Source organism: Ictidomys tridecemlineatus, chromosome 14 (assembly GCF_052094955.1).
Source record: "Ictidomys tridecemlineatus isolate mIctTri1 chromosome 14, mIctTri1.hap1, whole genome shotgun sequence".
Taxonomy (NCBI): Eukaryota; Metazoa; Chordata; class Mammalia; order Rodentia; family Sciuridae; genus Ictidomys; species Ictidomys tridecemlineatus.
Window position 1 is genome coordinate 27,017,382 of NC_135490.1, and position 21,554 is coordinate 27,038,935.

Below are 21,554 nucleotides of genomic sequence, written 5' to 3' on the forward strand. Positions count from 1 at the left end.
CTCCTATCCAGCCTGGGGGCATTCACCTTCTTGAGCCAGGCTATAGCCTTCCTACTAGTCCCAGGAGACTCTCTGCCTAAGGGCTTTTCCTGGCCTGCCTAGGTCTGAGAAGCTCCTGGGGCAGAGGGCCCTGGAACAGATCCCAGGCAATGGTGAACAGGAGTTTTGGGGTAAATGAACCAGCTTCTTTACCTCTGGGGCAGAAGCACTTCAGTACATTTCTATCCTGTCTCCCCAAAGTCCCAAGCTGTGACCTGCTCATAACACACCCCATATCAGCATCTTTCTCTTTCCTGTCTCACCTCTCCATGTCTTACCATTCCTTCCTTAGGCCACCCCCTAAAGTCAACAAACCTCCAAACTAAGACATTATCCTCTAAAAAAATTATAGATAATGAGGCTTTTAAAGAAATTTGAGGAGTATTTTCTCAGAAGCAGAGTGATAAGTTATGTGACATTTCTATTTTCTTTTAAGCTATGTCTTTCTATTTTCATATGTATAACAATATATTTTTACATGCATTTTAATGAGAATTTACGTCTCCTATTATATCTGTCTTCAAGAAAAGAGAAAATAGACATATGCCTGGAATCTCAAGACCCTGAATTCTCCATCAGCCACCTGCTGTTGTTCTAGGTACATACTGATATGGAAGAGAGATACTATAAAGGATCATGTTAATTTTTAAAAAATTAATTAATTAATTTTAATTAGGTATATGTGACAGAAGAATGCATTTTCATTCATTGTACACGATTGCAGCACAACTTTTCCTTTCTCAGATTGTACACCATGTAGTGTTGCACCATACTTGCAGTCACATGTACTTAGGGTAATGATGTCCATCTCATTCCACCATCTTTCCTTCCCCCATGCCCCACCCTTACTCCCCTTTTTCCCATCAAATCTCCTCCATTTTTTCCATATCCCCCCTGTTCCCCTATTATGGATCACCTATAAGAGAGAACATTTGGCCTTTGGTTTTTGGGGTTGGCTTACTTTGCTTAGCATGATATTCTCCAACTCCAATCATTTGCCTGAGAATGCCATAATTTTATTATGTTTTTAAAATGTATTTATTCTGATTTGGTATATATGATGACAGAATTAAATTTCATATTACACATATAGACACTGTACACAAAGTGTTTTCACACCATTAGTGTCTTACACATGCACTTAGGGTAATGATATCTAATTCATTCCACCATCATTCCTACCCACTTGCCCCCTCCTTTCCCCTCCCTCCCCTTTGCCCTGTCTAAAGTTCCTCCATTCCTCCCATGTTCCCTGTCCCAATCGCCAATATGAGTCTGAATCCTCATATCAAAGGAAACATTCGGCCTTTGGTTTTTTGGGATTGGCTTGCTTCACTTAGCATTATATTCTCCAACTTCATCCATTTACCTGCAAATGCCATGATTTTATTCTCTTTTAATGCCGAGTAATATTCCATTATGTATATATACCACAGTTTCTTTATCCATTCATCTATTGAAGGGCATCTAGGTTGCTTGCATGGTTTAACTAATGTGAATTGAGCTGCTATAAACATTGATGTGGCTGTGTCACTATAGTATGCTTATTTTAAGTCCTTTGGGTATAGACCAAGGAGTGGGATAGCTGGGTCAAATGGTGGTTCCATTCCAAGTTTTCTAAGGAATCTCCATACTGCTTTCCAGATTGGTTGTACCAATTTTCAGTCCTACCAGCAATGTATGAGTGTGCCTTTCCCCCACATCCTCACCAACATTTATTGTTTGTATTCTTAATAACTGCCATTCTGATTGGCATGAGATGAAATCTTAGAGTAGTTTTGATTTGCATTTATCTAATTACTAGAGATGTTGAACATTTTTTTTCATAAATTTTTTGATCAATTGTATATCATCTTCTGAGAAGTGTCTGTTGAGCTCCTTGACCCATTTATTGATTAGGGGTTTTTTTGGTGTTAAGTTTTTTGAGTTATTTATATATCCTGGAGGTTAGTGCTCTAATAATTTTGAGTCTTTGCCCTCAAAATCTCAGAGTGGAGAAGTTACACTTAGCTGAATGGTGCTGAGTTCTGGGAGAGGGAAACTTGTCCTTTTCTCCACCTCTTTTTCCTCAGGAGAGTAGGTAAGATTTGAATTGTTCAGATTCCAAGGTACAATGAATGCCTCTTTGCTGAGGGTGGAGATTTCAACTGTGAAGAAAACATTCTCTCTCCATTCTGATTTGGTAGATAGAACTTTGCATTTCATGATTAGGTGGGTTCTGAGATACCATTTTGTACTTTGGAGGGAAATGAGCAGGCATTATAGCTTCCTTGATTCAAATTTAGATCTAACATTGTAGGAAAAATAAAAATACTTCCACCTGATTCAATCTAACCCACCGGAGTTCTGCTTTGGCACAAAATGTAGCTAGTAAGTAGTATTAAATTTCCTCCCCTGATACAAGTGTGCATGTGTCAAGGGCCTTTGAGAAGGAAGTATATCTGGTCAAGGCAGGAATCAGGGAATTTGGGTTTTCATGAAGTTCTGCCTTAACAGGCTTCCTGTACATGATCAACTTTTTATTTGCTGAAAACATGGGAGCCAGGGTAACTTCATTTGTATAGACTAGGCAGAGTAAGGGCATATAGCCTAAAAGTTAATTTATTTAGTCTTTTTTTTTTAAATCCACATCCAAATTTTGACTACTAAGAGAAGGCAGAAAAAAAGAGTAAATCTAACAAAAATTTTATCAAGCCATAATTATCTTAGATAATATACTAAGAGCATTTTATATAAAATCAAGAGAATAGCAGGTGTCCTAGGGTAGTCCATCTCTATACATTGATTTCTGGTTTCTACAGGGAAGGTTTTTCAAGTAGTAGACTTTGTCATTCGTCCTACATCCATATTTAGTGAGTACAGGCAACACGAGGAACACACAGTGAAAAAAACTGTAAAACCATGTAACTAATGGGGTTTATGCAAACCTAGCTGCATGGTAGTATAAAGTCTAGAGAGAAAACACAGAAAAATTCCTGCTGCAAAGTGTTGATTCAAATACAAAAGAGACTTTTAAAGTAGGACCCACAATTGTGAATGCATATCAAAGTATTTAACACATTTAATGCATATTAAAGTATTTATTATACCAGGAAAGTCTGCTACAAGCTTCTGCTCAAGTTCCTCCTAGCATTTATTGCAACTGGTATCCTTCCTACAGCATTAAGGTGAAATACTCTTTGGAAAAATCTGAAACTGTGCAAACTAGAAAGAAGAAACAGAAATAATCTGAGACTTGTTTGGCATTCCTGGTTTGGGGGGTTAAATGACCCATAAGCCTGTATTGTCCAGGGATTTCCTTTTGTATAAAATTATGTAAACCATGTTGTAGGGATTCCTGTTTCTTCCAGATGCACCTATCTTAATCAACTATAAACTAGTATTAGGAGTAGTTGCAATCAAAAGCCCCAGGGAACTGGAAGGTATATGAAAGGTTATTTGGTCATCTGGGGTTGAAGGCAGGTGACATCCAAATAGTATCATCATATGGGACTGTGGCTGTCCAGGACGTGGGGTAGTGAGCAACTAAATGAAATAATTTGAGGTATCCATCAAAGTACAGTTTGACAGATTAAGTTGCCTTTGCCAAGGAATACATAAAAGTCCTGGGCTGAGCTGCTACTCTATTGTCACTGAATAAATTAAAGGAAGAAAGCAATCAGCTCAATTTTTAAAATTCTTCACTCAAAGTATAGACTGAATCCCTGGAGTTTCCTATGACTTCTAAATGAATCTCTCATCTTTACAGTTGCAGAACTGAAATAGCTAAAAAGCAAAAATATTTTATTTTCTGCTGCTTGTAGATTTCCACATTCAGTGCTATTATGACCTTAGCAAAAATCTTATGGGAAAGTAGGGTAATGATTGGTAATAATGGAACTTCTAGCTAGAAGTGAAATGTGGTTATTTAGTACTTAAAGTAAGCCAGGTATCTATCCTCAATGAACTTCCCATATCAACTGAAGGAATGAACCCTTTCTATTTTAGAGGATCTTGTGCTTTGCCTTAAAATCTCAGAATGACACTGACTGGATAGGATTACATTCCAGTGGGGTGCAGTTAACCCCATCACATTGCATTACATTCAAATCTGCTACTAAATTAGATCCTGTCACACCTGTGAGTAAGGGTGGAGTGGGGAAGATTACAAAATCAAGACTAACCGAGTATGACTTGCCCACCTGCATCATTTTTTCTAATTCATATCAACAAAGTCTGGGTAATTTATGTGGGCTGTCTAAAGAAAAAGCAAAAAAATATAATTTCAGATTGGGGAAAATTTATCCATGATTGTCAGAATTCTGGATTCAATATGACTTCAATAGATGGAAGTATTGGTAATTGTTTGGTTCAGTGGCTTAAATATGGTCTCAGGTGGCTCTTGCTAAATCAAATTGAGAAGATAGAAACTTTTTTAAAAAAAAATTATATCAGTAAAGGAACCCAAGGCTACTAGGAGGTAAAATATTTTGAAGTAAATTTATTATGTGTGGCTCACTTCTCCCCAACTCACTTTGACCCAGGACAACTATGAAGACAGAATATTCATCAATGCCTCAGTAACTGTGCTGCTGAGAGCAGTATTATCATGGCAGATCTTTCTTGGTTGATTGTGGCTAGAGCTACTGAAGGAAGATGTTGCAGTTGAAATGGCTCTCCGATTTCAAGGGTTAGAGGAAGTTCCTGGGGTGACTGAAACCAAATGGTCACACTCAGTCACCAAAAGCAAGATGGATGTGATTCCCATAGTTGGCCTTAAGCACTGTGGGGTAATCAAAATGGTCTGATGTTTAAGATCATTAGTAGTGGCTAGAGAACTTGGGATTCCTAGGGTGAATACAGATGGCAAGCCCATTAATGTCCTACTGGATTTGTATATTGAGAAAACACAGGTCAGGTGAACAAAGTCTACCTTGGACACAATAACACTGTACCCTCTTGTTTAGTTCCCTGGGCCTTTTGAGAGAAGGAATGTGCAAGAATTAAAAAAACAAATGGCAGCAAAACCCAATAACATTCTATGAATCTTCCAATTAGCAGTCCTCAAAGACTCTATGGTTATTTTTTAAGATTAACTGAAGGAAGAGAGACACACAGGTCATTATGGTCAAAAGAGTAGTTTTCACATGCCTAGACTTCCTCTCAGACTAGCCTACTGCAAACCTCTATGGAAATAACTGTAGCCATATATTTATAACAATCAAAGCTGGTTCAGTAATGAAGGCCATGAACTTCGCTCCAGTTTCTAGACTCCAGTCCCTGATGACACCAGGGAGGAACTTGGAGACTGGGATTCTGGTTTGTTATTCTATGGTAACTACAGGATTTGAGCCCTATCCATTGATCATGCCAGAAGAGGGATTGGCACTTTTCTAATTATGAACTTTAAAGGTTCCAAAATGTAAAGGCTGGGTTAACTCTCTCAGGGTCAGATGTTGGGTCTTATTATATTCATTTGTGCTATTCCAGAATTCAAAGGACCACAGAGGATCACACACTGGCTTTTGTCTCTGTGACTTTTCTAGTAAATGCTGTCTTAGACCTAGTGTGTATGCTGGTAGATTTTCTGCCCTTATTTGTTTGACAATGATATTACCTAATACTTGCTCTTAACTGATTCCTGAGGCATAGAATAGCAGTGACTACAGGTCTACCAAAAGTGAAGCCAATGAGGGTCAGATGATGGTAGAATTTTGAGCAAAGACCACAATCTAACCCATGTTTTTATCCCTCAGTTACTGAATTCGAAATTTAAAAATAAAGTTGATATATTCATATTTGCAAATTCTCCTGCTTGTTTGAATTTACTTTTAATGTGAAAATTCATACTGGTGGTATTTTTGCCGCCATCCATGAACTTTTACAACAGCAGGTAATTTACCCATCACAACATGTTTCCAGCCAAGACCCAAGAGAGAATTTTATGATTTAGATGTGAGTTGTCACCCAAAAGCTCATGTATGAGACAATGCAAGAAAGTTGACACTTGAAAAGAATGAGTGATGAGACTCAGCCTAACCAGTGATTAATCCCTGAAGGGATTAACTGGATGGTAATCCTAGGCAAGTAGGATGTAGCTGGAGGAGGTGGGCCCATGGAGGTGTGCCTTTGGGGTTTATATTTTGTCTGTGCTGAGGGAAGCTATCCCTCTGTGCTTCCTGGTGGCCGCATCATGAGCTGCTTTCTTCCACCACACATTTCTGCCATCATGTTCTGCCTCACCTTGGGCCCAGAGCAATGGAGTCAGCCATCTATGGAATGAGACCTTTGAGATCTCAAAATACACTTTTCCTCCTTTAGATTTTCTTGACAGGTCTTTTGGACACAGCATTGAAAAAGCTGATTCAAACAGAGATGGTTGGCCTCCTTGTTTTCACCTCTGTGTGTCCAAGAAACCAAACAAGCCTCCAACTCAGACTCAAGTTCTTTCACTACACATTCACAACACAGATCACTATCGACACTCATGGTGTGGGGGTTTTCCCCGCACACCAAGGGAGCAAGCAATTGTGCAGTGAACATCAGCTGAATGTTTCCTAATCCAGTTCAGCTCTGACAGTTATCTACCTGGGAATAGCATCAGATCTCATAGGTTGAAATCTCAGTCTGTAAGACTGCTCTCCCCACCCCTTGAAGGTGTCTGCCTCAAGCCCCAGGTAGTTTTATCTCTGCTTCTGGCTATCAATTATAATTTGGGGTCACCACAACCAACTCCTTGTGTTCAATTAATTTGCTCCAGCAGCTCAAAGAACTTAGGAAAATACTTGTGATTACTTGTTTATTACAAAGGATATTACAAGGGATTCAGAGGAGGGATGCATAGGGGAGTCGTTGTGGAGTTTCTGTGCCTCTGATGCATCATCCCCAAGAAACCACCATATAAACAATCATTACCTGCAAGCTGTCCAAACCCTGTATTTTTTCACACTTGTATTATCACATTATAGCTGTACATAACAGTTGGGTTCACTTTGACATAGGCATCCATGCATGGGATTTAATTTGCTCCACATCAGTCTCTTTCCTCCTTCCTGTCTCTACTGCCTCCCCTTGTTCTCCATTCTCTACTCTGCTGGTCTTCTTACTATTTATTTATTGTTTTCTTAATTGCTTCTTTTTAGATATACAAAAAGGTGGAATTTACTGAGGTGTCTTTATAAACATATATAGCATAATTTTGTCAATTCATTACGCATTTCCTCCTTTTCCCCATCTCTTTTCCCTCCCTTCAACCTCCTTCCTCTCCTCCCTGATCTTCTCTCAGTCCTTCTGAGATTCTGACTCCTCCCTTTTCTCTTCCTTTTGCTCTAGCTTCCACTTTTAAGGGAAAACCTTTGATCCTTGATTTTTCTGAACCTGGCTTAGCATGTTCTCTAGTTCCATCCATTTATCAGAAAATGCCATAATTTCATTCTTTTTTTATTTCTGAGTAAAACTCCAATGTGTATATACATATACCACATTTGAAAAATGCCTTCATCTATTGATGGCCACCTGGGCTGATTCCATATCTTGGCTATTGTGAATTGTGCTGCTATAAACATAAATGTGCCTGTATCACTATAGTATGCTGATTTTAGGTCTTTTGAATAAGTAACAAGGAGTAGGATAGCTGGGTCATATGGTGGTTCCTTTCCTAGTCTTTCGAGAAATGTTCATTCTGCTTTCCAAAGTGGTTGTAGTAACTTGCAGTCCCACCAACAATATATGAGTGTACCTTTTACCCCATATCCTCGCCAACATTTCTTGTTACTTGTATTTTTGATGATTGCCATTGAACTGAAGTGAGATGAAAGCTCAGTGTAGTTTTGATTTGCATTTCCCTGGTTTCCAAGGATGTTGAATATTTTTTCATAGATTTATTGGTCATCTGTATGTCTTCTTTTGAGAAATATCTGTTTATAGCCATTTGCCCATTAATTGATTGGGTTATTTGTTTTTCTGGTATTAAGTTTTTTTGTGTGTGTTCTTCATATATTCTAGATATGAATTCCCTGTCAGAGGAGTAGCTGGCAAAGATTTTCTCCCATTCTTCAGTCTCTATTTTCATGCTCTTAATCATTTCCTGTGCTGTGCAGAAGCTTTTTAATTTGAGGCCATTTCATTTTTGATTCTTGATTTTATTTCTTGAGCTTTAGGGGTCTTGTCAAGGATGTCAGTACTGTGCCAATGTGTCGCAATGTTGACTGTATGGTTTCTTCTAGCGATTACAAAGTTTCTGGTTTTATTCCTAAGTCTTTGATCCACTTTGATTTGACTTTTATGCAGGGTGAGAAGTAGATATAGTTTCATTATTTTACAAGTAGATACCCAATTTTCCTAGAACCATTTACTAAAAAGGCTCTCTATTTTTGGCATCTTTGTCAGGAATCAGATGACTGTAACCATGTGTCAATTCCTTCCTTTTTAAGACTCTATGGAGACTTCCTTGCATAGATATGATTGCTAATAGACCGGACCAGATGGGAAAACCTCATGGGGCCTGTCTATTCAGATTCTTCTTGGCTTCTCTGTGCAGCATTATTTACTCTCAGGTATGAGTCAGAACCCCTTTGGAATGAGAAGGGTCTTTTGTCCTACCATCAGATACAGGTAGATCAGAGATTTTTTTTAAAAAAATCCTGTTCTTTTTAGATATACATGACACTAGAATATATTTGACATACTATACATAAATGGAGTTCATCTTATTCTAATTAGGATCCCATTCTTGTGGTTGTACGTGATATTGCGATTCATTGCGGTGCATTCATATATGAACATAAGGAAAATTATGTCCAGTTCATTCCATTCTATTTCCTATTTCTATCCCTACCCTTCCCTTCATTCCCATTTGTTTCATCCATTGAACTTTTATTCTTCCCTTTGTTGTATGTTAATATCCACAGATCAGAGAGAACATCTGAACTTTGGTTTTATGGGATTAACTTATTTAACCTAGCATGATAATCCCCAATTCCATCCATTTATCAGCAAAAACCATGAAGTCATTCTTTTTATGGCTGAGTAATACTCCAGTGTGTATACACATACCACATTTTCTTTATCCATTCATCTGTTGAAGACACCTAGGTTAGTTCCATAGCTTAACTCTTCTGAGTTGAGCTGCTATAAACATTGATGTACTTGCATCACTGTAGTGTGCTGATTTTCACTCCTTTGGATATATACCAAAGATTGGGATAGCTGTGTCATACTGTGGTTCCATTCCCAGTCTTTTGAGGAATCTTCATACTGCTTTCTAGGGTGGTTATACCAATTTGTAGTCCCACCAACAATGTATGAGTGTGCACTTTACCCCACATTCTCACCAATATTTATTGTTACTTGTATTCTTGATTGTTCCTGTTCTGACTAGAGCATTTTGTTTCCTGTCCCTGTACTTATGATATCTTCAAAGTATGGCAATTATTTCTGAAAGAAGAACCAGGTACCTATAAAAACCAATAAAGAAGTTCTTCATTGGCACCTTGATGGTGTTAAGCTGCCAGATAATACTATCTACCTTATAGGGATGATGTAAGGTTATATAAGTAAATGTTGTATTTGTGCTCAACATAATACAGTATAAAAACATATAAATTTATTATACTCTTAGTATTCTTAGGAATGGCAAAGCAGAAGCTTCTGAAAAAACCTCATAGCTGGTGAAATCACAAATATTCATAACATCAATAAAGACTTGAAATATGGAGTGGAGATTTCCATTCCTTTTATAGTTAATTGTCTGAGTTGGCTCATAAAAATGACAAACTGATCATGAAGAATGAACATAGATGATCAGAAATTTAACCAAGAGGGAATTCAAATTACAATTTTTTACAAGATGTAATCTCTTCATTGGAAGAAATCAATGTAACCTTGGTAAGTGTCCACTGATTTTACAAATGCTTTTTTTCCCCTTTATCCTCCAACGCTGGAAATAGCAGAAACTTACCTGTCCCATAATAGAAATCAATAGTGCATCTTCACTATCTTCTACAAGGTCATATCAACTCCCAGTTCTGAGTCCTATATCATTCTGTAGGGAGTTATAACTACCTCGTGAACACTCAGGAGATCACACTGATGACACTATGTAGCATTGCAGGATTCTGATTACCTTGATAAGATACAAGAGTACTACAGTCTTGGAAATAAATGACCCCAAAGTGTAGGAACCTGACACTTTCATGAAATTTATAAGGGTCTTATGTCTAAGGTATCTTCTCTCCAAAATTAAAAGAGAGGGAAAGAAAGAGCTTTGTTGGTTTTGAAAAAAAAAACATAAGTCACATATCTGTGAGCTGTACTGCTCTGTATAAATTATGAGTTTGACACAAAGAAAACTAATGCTGTCTTCTGGGTGCAGACTGTAATGGAAGCAACTCTTACAGTGAGCCTAATGGTTTACTGGATCCTATGGATGCTCAGAAGATCCTGTGCTGAGAGAAATAGATGAGGCTCATGACTTGCAGTTGGGCTGTAGCAAACAATGAATGCCTGCATAAAATATCTCATAGCCATGAGAAATCAGTGGCCCCATATCAACTGAATATTATCTGACTCATTATGTTATAAATTTTTATACCTGTAGTGGTTGAGATTTTCATTAAATAAAAATGTGGATTTGTGTAGGTTTCCTCTCTGTGTTTTGGTTTCCATATTAATGATAATGATTAAATGGATTAACATGCGTACAGCACTTACAATAGTGTCTGGCAGACAGTGAGGGTTTATTTGGCTGTTGTGGTTATTGTTCTTCTTTCAAAAATAATTGCCATACTTTGAAGATGTCAGAAGTGCAGTAACAGGAAACAAAAGGCTCTAGTGGCTCATTAGGAATTTGGGTGGTTCACTCTGTTTCTACTGCACAAGATTCATGTATTATTTATATTGGGGGCCACAGCAATATATAAAGTTTCCTAAATCTTAGTACACATTGCTTCATGGAAGAGGGAATCCATCCTCACAGAGTGTGGTCTTGAACTGGTGGCCTTTACCTGTGCCTTCTATTATTTCTTCCAGTGCTTGGAGAGAACCTTCCTGACTGAGGGTCTATTCATCTCATGGATGGGCCAGAGCAGTCTCTTAGGTATGGAATATATTGTCTCCAGAACCCAAAGAGGACTGCCAAGATTTAGGCTTTCCTCCGTGAGGATAGGAAACTTGAGATGGAACACACAGTATGTCTTCACTGGGAAGGAAATGTGCCAGCATGTCCTTGACTACTTGGCAATAAAATCTTTACAAAAGTGGCAGGTCTCTGATTCTTCCCATAATCTGTCTCTTATCCTCTGGAGCATTGCACCTTCAAAAGGTCTTCATGCTCATCCTGCCAAATTAGCATGGTGCCATTGACAAAGTAGATCAAAATGATGTTTTGTAACATGACCAGACAGGGTAGATCTCTTCAGATTTTCTTATAACAGAGAGTGAGATAATGAAGAAAGCTCTGGAACAAAACTGAATGTGTATTGATTTTATTTCCAAGTGAAAACTAATAATTTCTGATTATCTTTTTCAATTAGGAAAGAAAAATATACATTAAGCAGTGATTAACACTGTGGGATGCCCTGTACCTGAGGCCATATATCTCCTTTCTTCCAATGATCCCATTTCCATTATGGCAGCAGATCAAACTATTTTTTGAAGTACTTCATAATAACCCTTCAATGCCCATGCTTTTCTTGCAGGGACCAGAGTGACAGATACTGTGGAGCTATAATGGACATATAAGAGCTGTGGTAGACACCACTCCCCTCCATTTTTTTTAAAGCTCTTTAAGGTCGCCATGAATCTTGATCATCTTTTCTGACATAACATATTTTCCATTTACTTTCTAAACTTAAAGAAGGCAATTACCAAACAGGTCAAGAACCCATTATGAATGTTGCTCCAAGTTGCTCAACTTTTCATCACAAAATACCTAAGGCAGGATACTTTTAAAGAAAGGAGGTTTATTTAGCTCACAGGAAGTTCAAGGGCATGTCACACACTGGTACTGGCTCAGTTCTGGTGAGGACTTTCTCAGCTAAGGCATGTCATGGCAGATGATAATGACAAGGGCACATTTGGAAGTAGGCCGTTAATCACATTTGATATAGAAAGTATCTGGGTGGGGCCAAGCTCAGTCTTTTTAAGCCTGTCATGAGAACTACCAAGAGATTGTGTTAAAGATACCTTAGTACCTTGTGAGGGCACACACTCAGTGATCTAAAGAGCACCCAGTAGCCTCTGCTTCTTAATGTCCCACTTTACAAATTCCAACATTAGAGACCATGCTCCCAGTACATGGAGGACAAAATACAGTCAAACCCATCGCCCTTCAATTTTCAAGTCAGTTATTGTTATACATTTGGGGACTTTGAAAAAGACAAGTGGATGTGACAACTAAACCTTCAGTCCCACTGTAAGCTGGCTTGATATGAGATGTTCCCCAAAAGTTCACATGTGCGATAATGCAAGAATGTTCACAGGAGAAATAATTAGATTGAAAGAGCTTTAACCTAATCAGCGGATTAATCCATAGGTATGGGTTAACTTGGAGGTAAATATAGGCTGATGGTGTGTGGCTGCACTTGCTACCTTCTCATGATAGCAGAGTAGGTTGTGTGTAGGATAGAGAGAGGGACAGACATGGCAACTTTGTACCTACAATTCAATTTGCTGTGAGTGTAAAATTGCTCTAAAATGTAGTTTATTTTTAAAAGAGTCTAGGACATCAAAATCTTAAGGGGTATCCACCCAAAAATCCTCATCTCATGTATAAAAGTCTCAGGTTTTTCAATTGAGGACCACAGCTTAGTAAAATAGACCTGCTTTGTCTGAGCTTCCAATGGTCTTTGAAGATTAGTTAATATAATTCTAATACTCAATTTTATTTTGAAATTTAGCAGCTTTCCCCAAGAGAGGAAAGGGGACTCTTTTAGACTACCAAGGAAGTCCTCTGAGTTTCAATTCTTGTTTAATACAACTGAATTTTCATTAAGAAAATTGGGCCTTGGTATCACTTAATGACATCCATCTCTTTCCACTGTCTTTCTCTGCACCTCTCTAATCACCACCAGTGAATGATCACCAATTGGGCTGCCTCATTATGCCAAGGACTGACTATATGGTTGGCATACCATGTGGAATGGTGCTCTCATTATTATTTGTGTGGTTAGTGATAGAGTCCTGAAAAGTGCATTTTTCCTGTTTGATTTCTTGAACTACTCTTTGTGTGTCAGTTGGTCCTCTAAGAAACAGACACTAGGCTGGAGATAAGACTGAATGCTTTTTTTTTTTTTTGTAGAGGGAAAAAAAGGGGACATAAACAGAACAGTGCAGAAGGAGCCATTAGGCTATGATGCAGATCTGACATGATCTCTGCTAGTGCAATGGGAAGCAAGATCTACCTATTCAAAATGCCCAGAATTGGGATGTTTTATGATTTAAATATGAAGTGTATAACAAAAGCTCATGCATGAGACAATGCAAGAATGTTCAGAGGTAAAACAATTAAATTGAGAGCTGTAGCATAATCAGTGGATCAATCCATGACATGGATTAACTGGGTGGTAATTATAGGCAGGTAACATGTGGCTGGAGGAAATAAGTGTTTGGTACATGATTTAGGGGTTTATATTTTATCCCTGGTGAACAGAGATCGATCTCTCTCTCTCTCCCCCAATCTTCTCCATCTTTCTTTCTCTGATTCCTGGCTGTCACAGTGTCATATCCTCAGCTGCTTTCCTCTACCACAAGCTTCTTCCATAATGTTTACCCTACTTTGGGCTCAGAGCAATGTCGTTTGACAACTGAGGACTGAACCTTTGAAACCATAAACCAAAGTTAATCTACTGATATGGATTAACTTGTTGGTAACTATAGGCAGGTAGGGTGTGGCTGGAGGAAATAGATTACTGAGGGCTTGCATTTGAGATTCATATTTTGTTCCTGAAAAGTGGAGCTCTCTATCTGTGCTTCTTCACTATCATGTCCTGAGCTGCTTTCCTATTCTATGCCCTTTCACTATGATTTTCCTTACCTCAGGCCCAGAGTAATGGCTGACCATGGACTGAACTTCTGGAACCTTGAGCCAACATAAACATTTCTCCCTCTAGGTTGTACTTGTCAGGTCTTTCATTTCCAGCAACACAACACTGATTAAAATATGAATAATCAGTGAAGACTTTGAATCTCAGTTTTGTTCAGTCCTCAGCTGAGATCACTCTGAAAAGAACATGACCTTGGCTCAGAAGCTCTCAGCTAATCAAGCTCCTCAAATTGAATCTGTTATCAAAAAGGATCTGAGAATACTGAGAAAAAAGAATGACGCTGGAGGCATCACAATAACTGATCTCAAATTATGCTACAGAGCTAACAAAACCAGAATGGTATCAGCACCAGAACAGACATGAAGGTCAATGAACTAGAATAGAGGAAACAAACAAGTAAACAACAACAACAACAAAACCCCACACAGATGCAGCCATCTTATCCTTGACTATTGTGCCAAAAACATACATTGGAGGAAATTTAACAAATGGTTCTGGGAAAACTGGATATTTATACATAGGAGAATGAAGCTAGATCCTGACTTTTCACCCCGCACAAAAGTCAAATCAAAGTGGATCAAAGAACCAGGAATTAGACCAGAACATTACAACTGCTAGAATAAAACAGGTTCAACACTCCAACATTGGAGCAGGCACTGACTTCATTAACAAGACCCTTAAAGTTCAACAGATGAAACCAAGAATCAGTAAGTGTGATGAAATAAAGTTTAAAACCTTCTGCACAGTTAAGGAAATGATTAGAGCATGAAAAGACAGCCTAAAGAATGGGAGCAAATCTTTGTCAGCTACTGCTCTAAAAGGGGAGGATATTCAGAATATATAGAGAACTTAAAACAAAAACTTAACACACACACACACACACACACACACACACACACACACGCAAAAAACGTCACCAAAGAGCCCAATCAATAAATGGTCAAAACAGCTATAAACAGAAATTTCTCAAAAGAAAAACTACAGATTACAAACAAATCTATGTAAAAATATTCAATATCCTTGGAAACCAGGGAAACTCAAATCAAGACTACACTGAGATTTCATCTCACTCCAGTCACAATGGCAATCATCAAGAATACAAGTAACACTTAATGTCAGCAAGGATGTGGGGAGAAAATACCTTCATATATTGTTGGTGGGACTGCAAATTAGTGAAATTTGCAAAGCAGTATGGATATTCTTCAAAAGACTAAAAATGGAAACACCATATGACCCAGCTATCCCATTCCTTGGTATTTATTCAAAAGTACTAAAATCAGCATACTATATTGATACAGGCATATTCATATTTATAGCAATACAATTCACAACAGCCAAGACATAGAACCAGCCCAGATACCTGTCAACTGGTGAATGGATAATGAAAATGTAGTATATATACACAATTGAGTTTTACTCAGCCATAAAATAGAATGAAATTATGACTTTTGCTGGTAAATGGATGGACCTGGAGAATATCATGCTACGTGAGGTTAGCCAGATGCAGAAAGTCAAAAGTTTTGTTTTTTTTTCCTTTCTCATGTGCAAAAGTTAGAGTGAAAAAAAGGGAGCAAAGGTGGAGGAGAGATCCCATGAAAATAGAAGGAAGATCAGGAGAGTAGAGGAAGGGGAGGAGGGAAAAGGGATAGGGAAAGGGAGAAACTGTGGACTAAAGTTGAACAAATTTTGCTATGCACATATATGCATATACCAGAGTGAATTCCACCTTCATGTATATCTATAAGGCTTCAATTAAAAATTATAATAAATAGAAGGAAGACAGGTAGAGTAGAAGGGAAATGTGGAGGGGAGCATGGAGGGAAAAGAGAAGTACTAGGGATTGAAATGGAGCAAATTATATTTTGTGCATATATGAATGTCAAAATGAACTCTCCTACTATGTGTGAATATGATGCACTAATAAAACCATTAAAAAAGAGAGATCTGAAAGATTGAGCTGTCTTCTACCACACAATTTTCACCAACAAATTCAGTTGGTTACATACAGTGATAGTAAAGATCTGCCATTTGTAATAATGGAGAGGTTTAAAAATATTTGTATATACAATTTTTATACCTTGCCTTTTAACAAACTTAAAACCATCCCAGAAAACATCCAAGGTCCATAATTCCACATTTTTCATTATAATAACTTTAAATGACTGTGTTATATTATACCTAATGTTTTATTCACTGTTCATTTGGAAAGTTTTTAAATGAATCTAATGGTAGGCATTTGGGAGTATACAAAGTAAAAATGACATTTTGCAATAATCCAAATGTTCTTCCTTTCTTTGGAAAAGGGACCAAAAACATGGGGTTAAAAAAAAATCATTTCTCATGTAGTTCTTCCCTGTGAGACTTTAGCATTCTCATTGACCTTTGAGTCTGAATGCAAAAATAGAAGACTTTATCATAGCTGTGGCCTGTAGAGCTATTTTTAGATGTACAGCGTCATGACCTAAACGTAATAAAAATCAAACACAAAGAGATGAAAGTGGGAAACCTTCTTTGCAGAAATTCCTTTAGGACTATATCCTGCCTTCATTTTACATGAAGAATTCCCACAGAAATCAATAGAAGATTAAAATAAATATCAATGACAGGATACAGTCCAAATTATGAACGCAAAGCCTTAAACTTACCGGCTAATTGTTTTCAGAGGACTGGACTTGGGACAATATTTTCAAGAGGGGAAAAACCAACATTTTGGCTTTAGATAAACTAGTGTACAGCATTTTTGTATAGTCGGGCCTTACCTATAGACGGTATGTCCATCATTTATTTATTTAAAGATATTGGTTAAAGGAAAGGCAAAGTTCCAGAACAAACATCATGATTTTCCACTAGTGGGTTGGGTCACCACCCTGCCTTTATTTTAACTAGAATTAACATTATATACAGTGAAACTCATTCATTTCTAATGTCCCTTGTTTACCCACCATAGTCAAAAAAAGTATTAAGAAATAAAACCTAAAAATATCACAAGTAAATGATTCAAAGTTAAGATTGAGTCATAACAGTGACTTTGAGGCCCATTTCCTACAAAATATTACACCTGGTAACATAGTGTTCATGTTGTCAAAGTTACCATTTTAGAACACTGTAAATAGAGGTCTGTATAAAAGTCAAACTGCATTTGTGATTAAGCTTTGCCACCATGCTGCAAAACCAACACACGACCTTGGGCACGTAAGCTTCTCTGAGTCACTTTCTCTTTTGTTTATAAAAGAAGATAGGATTCCCTCTGGGTAATAGGGACATAATTCAAGAAAGAGCAGCAGAAATATTTAAGAGTTCAGTTTTCTAACAAAACTGCAAACCAGGAACCATCAGCAATGTTTAGCACTCCACTGAAAACTGTGCTGGCTGACCTGAGAGTTTGTCTCCTTTCCTTCCCACTGCAAGATGTCTGCCACTACTCCAGGTGTCGGATCTTTGTTCTAGGCTCCTGATGCGTTAAAGGGAATGACGTCATTGAGGCCTGCCCCTTTCATTAGAAAATGTTTTCCGATTTCTCCTTTGCATGTATCAACTTCTGTTTTCTAGAACTGTGCATTATCATCCATCCTAGCCACAAAGGAGATAGGGAGATAGGGGGAACATTTATGGTAGAAGCAAATTAGGTTGCATAGCCCTTGATACCATTTATTTTAATTAGTTAAATGTAATTACAAATTTGCAATGAAATTTTAGGAAAAAGTGGGCACAGAGTAGAAGTTCAATAACTGCTGTTTATTTGTATACCTGTACTGATAGGGCACTGGCTGTATAATAGTACCAATGTGGCACAGTGACTGGCACATGATATGCTGCCAAGAAATGTGTCTGAATTACTAGTAATCTTTTCAAAACATTAAATTAGTTCTTACTATGTTTGAACTATGTCATAGGAGATATGAGAAACGGAACAATTCTAGGAATGCCCACAAGCCTCAGGGGATTATAATCTGATATGCAAACAAGTTGAATCCAATCAACTGTAATTCCAGGTCAGCTGTATTAGAAACACAATTAGACATTTAAATCAAGTATTCAAAAATATACAGTGATGGCAATTATTTTCCACTGGGAGATTGAAGAAGAGCATTGGGGAAAATCGAAAAGGAAAGGATCCATTTCTACCGTGGTAAAAGATTAAAACGACAAGGACAAAATTTCACAAAGGAGCTCATATTTTCTTGGAAATGAAGGAAAAAACAAGTGTATGAATCTATGGGGAGTCATAAGGGTGCTGGATTTTCAGTATCTAACCATTAAAATGAAAGTAAATAAAAAAAGAATTCTTTTACAAAGTTAAATGATGCTGAATGAAGACGAGGGAAATACTAAAATTACAATAAGATGTCAAGTACACAGACGGAAAGAACAGTTGGATGAAATAAAAAATAAAAGCAAAAAAAAAAATCCTAATCTTAAAGGACTCAAGATCTTGAAGCAAAAACAGTAAAAAATAATTTTTAAAAGTACTAGTGCAAAAAATGATTGTGCCTTTGATTAACTTTAAACGTGAGCATAGGTTGAATTTGTTACCAGGAAAGCTGTTCAAAAAGCTCCAAATAAATCAATATGCTTCTAAATTTACCTTAGGTTGAAAATGGTCTGATCCAAAAAACTTTCCTCACGCTGTGGGGTATGAAAGCCTGGATCTGAAGCATGTTATGTTAGTGTTACTACATTAGTTTCTTTAATACTGATCTCGGCTAATATTTTAAGATGATTGAGGCATGAAAATCTGTCTGAGATTAAAAACCTGCTGTGTAGCCCAAAGAATGTAATGGGTAAATGAAATGTGAAGAAGAATTCAATATACATGTTTGAGCTTGTAGAATAGCTATGTTCAATGGAAATTAAACTGAGAAAAAAAAATTTCTGTTTTAAAATAACCAACACATGGACCAAACTAGACAATTTATAAAACCTTTCATTGGGTGTCCACATTAGAAACTCTGACCACAGGAATATGCATTTCCTTTCTCTGATGATGAGCTAATGCTTATTGAGCAGCTACTTTGCTAGTGACGGTACATATTTTCTCACTTAATTTTCCAGTAACCCAAATGAGGCAGAAAGGACTCAGTAATGGGAAAAACTGAGAAGTTGCTGTCCACTTATGGTCACAGAGTTAGTAAGAGGAAAGGTAAGACTGGACCCAGGATTCTTTCTCTTTCTCGTCCTTGCTCCACAAACCATCCACTATTCCTGACACATAAAACACAAAATTTTTCCATATTGATGATGCACCATGTGGCATTTCAGTAAATTTCTGCATCCTGCAATCAGATTAAACATCTCTACCTCTTCAAATATTTACCACTTCCTTGTGGCTAAAACATTCAAAATTCTTCCTTTAGCTTTCTGAGATACATGTACACATCTCTAACTATATTCACCCTTCTGTGCACTAGTACACCTCACTTCTTACTCCTCCCTAACTATATTACTCATTGATCATTATTTTCCCATCCCTCTCTCTCCTGAAAACTCCCCAGTCTCTGGTAACCACTATTCTACTCCTTATTTGCATGAGATCAACTTTTTTATATTTCACAAAAGAGTGAAATAATGTGGTACATGTCTTTCTATGTCAGGCTTATTTCACATAACATAGTGATTGATATTCAGTCCTCACCACATTGTCACAAATGACAAGGTTTCATCCTTTTATATGACAGAAGAGTATTCCATTGTGTGTATATACTGTTTTTTCTTCATCTATTAATCAATCGATGGGCATTTAGGTTTGGCCATCTCTTGATTATTGGGCATAGTGCTGCAATAAACATGAGAGTGACTGTATCTGATTTGACCTATTAAATGAAATTAAAATTAAAGTGCCACTTGTTAAGGTTTGGATTTTGAATGTCTCCCAAAAGTTCATACATTCAAGGTTTGGTACTCAATGAAGCAATGTTCAGGGGTGGGGCTTTTGGGAAGTGATTTGATCATGAGGGTTTTAACCTCATTGACAGGTTAATCCATTGATGGATTCGTAGTTGAGTGGACTATTAGAAGGTGGTGGAAACTCTAGGAGGTGGTACCTAGTTGAAGGGAGCAGGTCTTTGTGAACTATATCTTGTCCCCAGTCTCTCTCCTTTTCTTTTTCTCTTTGCTTCCGGGCTTCCATGAAGTGAGTACCTCTGTCATCACCCACCATGTTCTGCCTCACCAAAGACCTAAAGGGACAGGGTTAAGTCACTATGAGTTGAAACATCTAAAGCCACAATTAAAAACAAATATTTCTTCATTTTTAAGTTTCTTTTCTCAGGTGTTTTGTCACAGTAATGGATAGCTGAATAACACACCAGTATTCTTCACTCTTTTTTTTTTTAATTCTTGTTTTTAATCTTCCCTTAAACATTTGACATAGCCTTGTTCTTGCAAAGGTAGTTCTTACCAATGAGTAACGTTATCACTTGTGTTTAGAGTTTGAAAGGAATTTACTTCTTTTGCTAGAGAAACAAAATCTGTTCTGTGATAAAGTGATAAAGTGGATTAAGGTTATCATACACAGGTGTACTTCCTTTTATGTATTCTGTTCAAGGTTTAATGAGGAAATGTTTTGTTTGATTTTCCTTCTTTGAAGCAGGAATATTCATTTCCTGAATTTTAAAGTTATTGTTACATTCCATATAACAATATTCCATATAGCAATGGCTTTTGAATTTAAAAAGACACAAACACAAATAAGTTTCATATTGTACGTCATTTTTGAATGGTATCATACTAACATTATTGATATAAATACAAATTTCTTCCATTAAACCGATTGTGTGGTTTTTACAAGTAACAATTTGTCTACATGGACTTTGGTCCTGGGGAACTAAGTAAAAAGAACTAGTCTTGGGAGTTATTTGTGTTGCCCGAAGACTCAGGGCCCAGAACAAAGGAGATGAAGATCTAAGGGAAGGAGTCTAGCCTGGAAGCTAGGAAATATCTAAAAATTTGAGTCTCTAACATCAGATAGTACAAACCCGGGAACCCAAGTAAAGTTTCTTACAGAGCAACTGTGAGCCGGTGTGAAAACTTGAGCTCACAGGGATTCCCTTGGGCACAAGATATGGAGTAAGGATTACTTTATAGCTTGGCAGCAGTATATCCAAACTGGGAAAGAGTTAGATCCATTTAAACACTTCAAGTTATTAAAGTTTTGCTTTCAAAATCAGATCTCTCCATGGAGGACAATCCAGCTAATAGGATAATTGAACCAAGAAAGAATATCTAAGTAAAATTCCTTAAGGACTGATATAGGAAACTTTCTTCTAAGGCAACAAATCCAGAATTTATTAAATTGTACCATGGACATTCTACAAGCAAATCTAATATTAAAAATATTGAAAGATTTTTTTATAGCAATATCCACGGGGACTTTTTATTCCTTGACCTTGTTTTGCTCCTAGATCCAAAATCCATACAAATTAAGTGGTGAAAGCTGACAAAATGTTTGAATGAGCTTAAAATGGCACTTTATGAATTTAAAGTAGATGGAGAGAG

At 37.3% G+C, this 21,554-nt stretch overlaps 1 long non-coding RNA gene across 1 annotated transcript in view; it reads right to left on the bottom strand.

The window, feature by feature from the left end:
• The window catches only part of LOC144370585 (uncharacterized), a 45,975-nt gene extending 28,476 nt beyond the window's left edge, over window positions 1–17,499 (bottom strand). The window contains exon 1 of the long non-coding RNA XR_013430499.1: window positions 17,435–17,499. This is a non-coding gene — a long non-coding RNA (uncharacterized LOC144370585). The remainder of the gene's footprint in view (window positions 1–17,434) is intronic.
• Window positions 17,500–21,554: the final 4,055 nt, after the last annotated feature.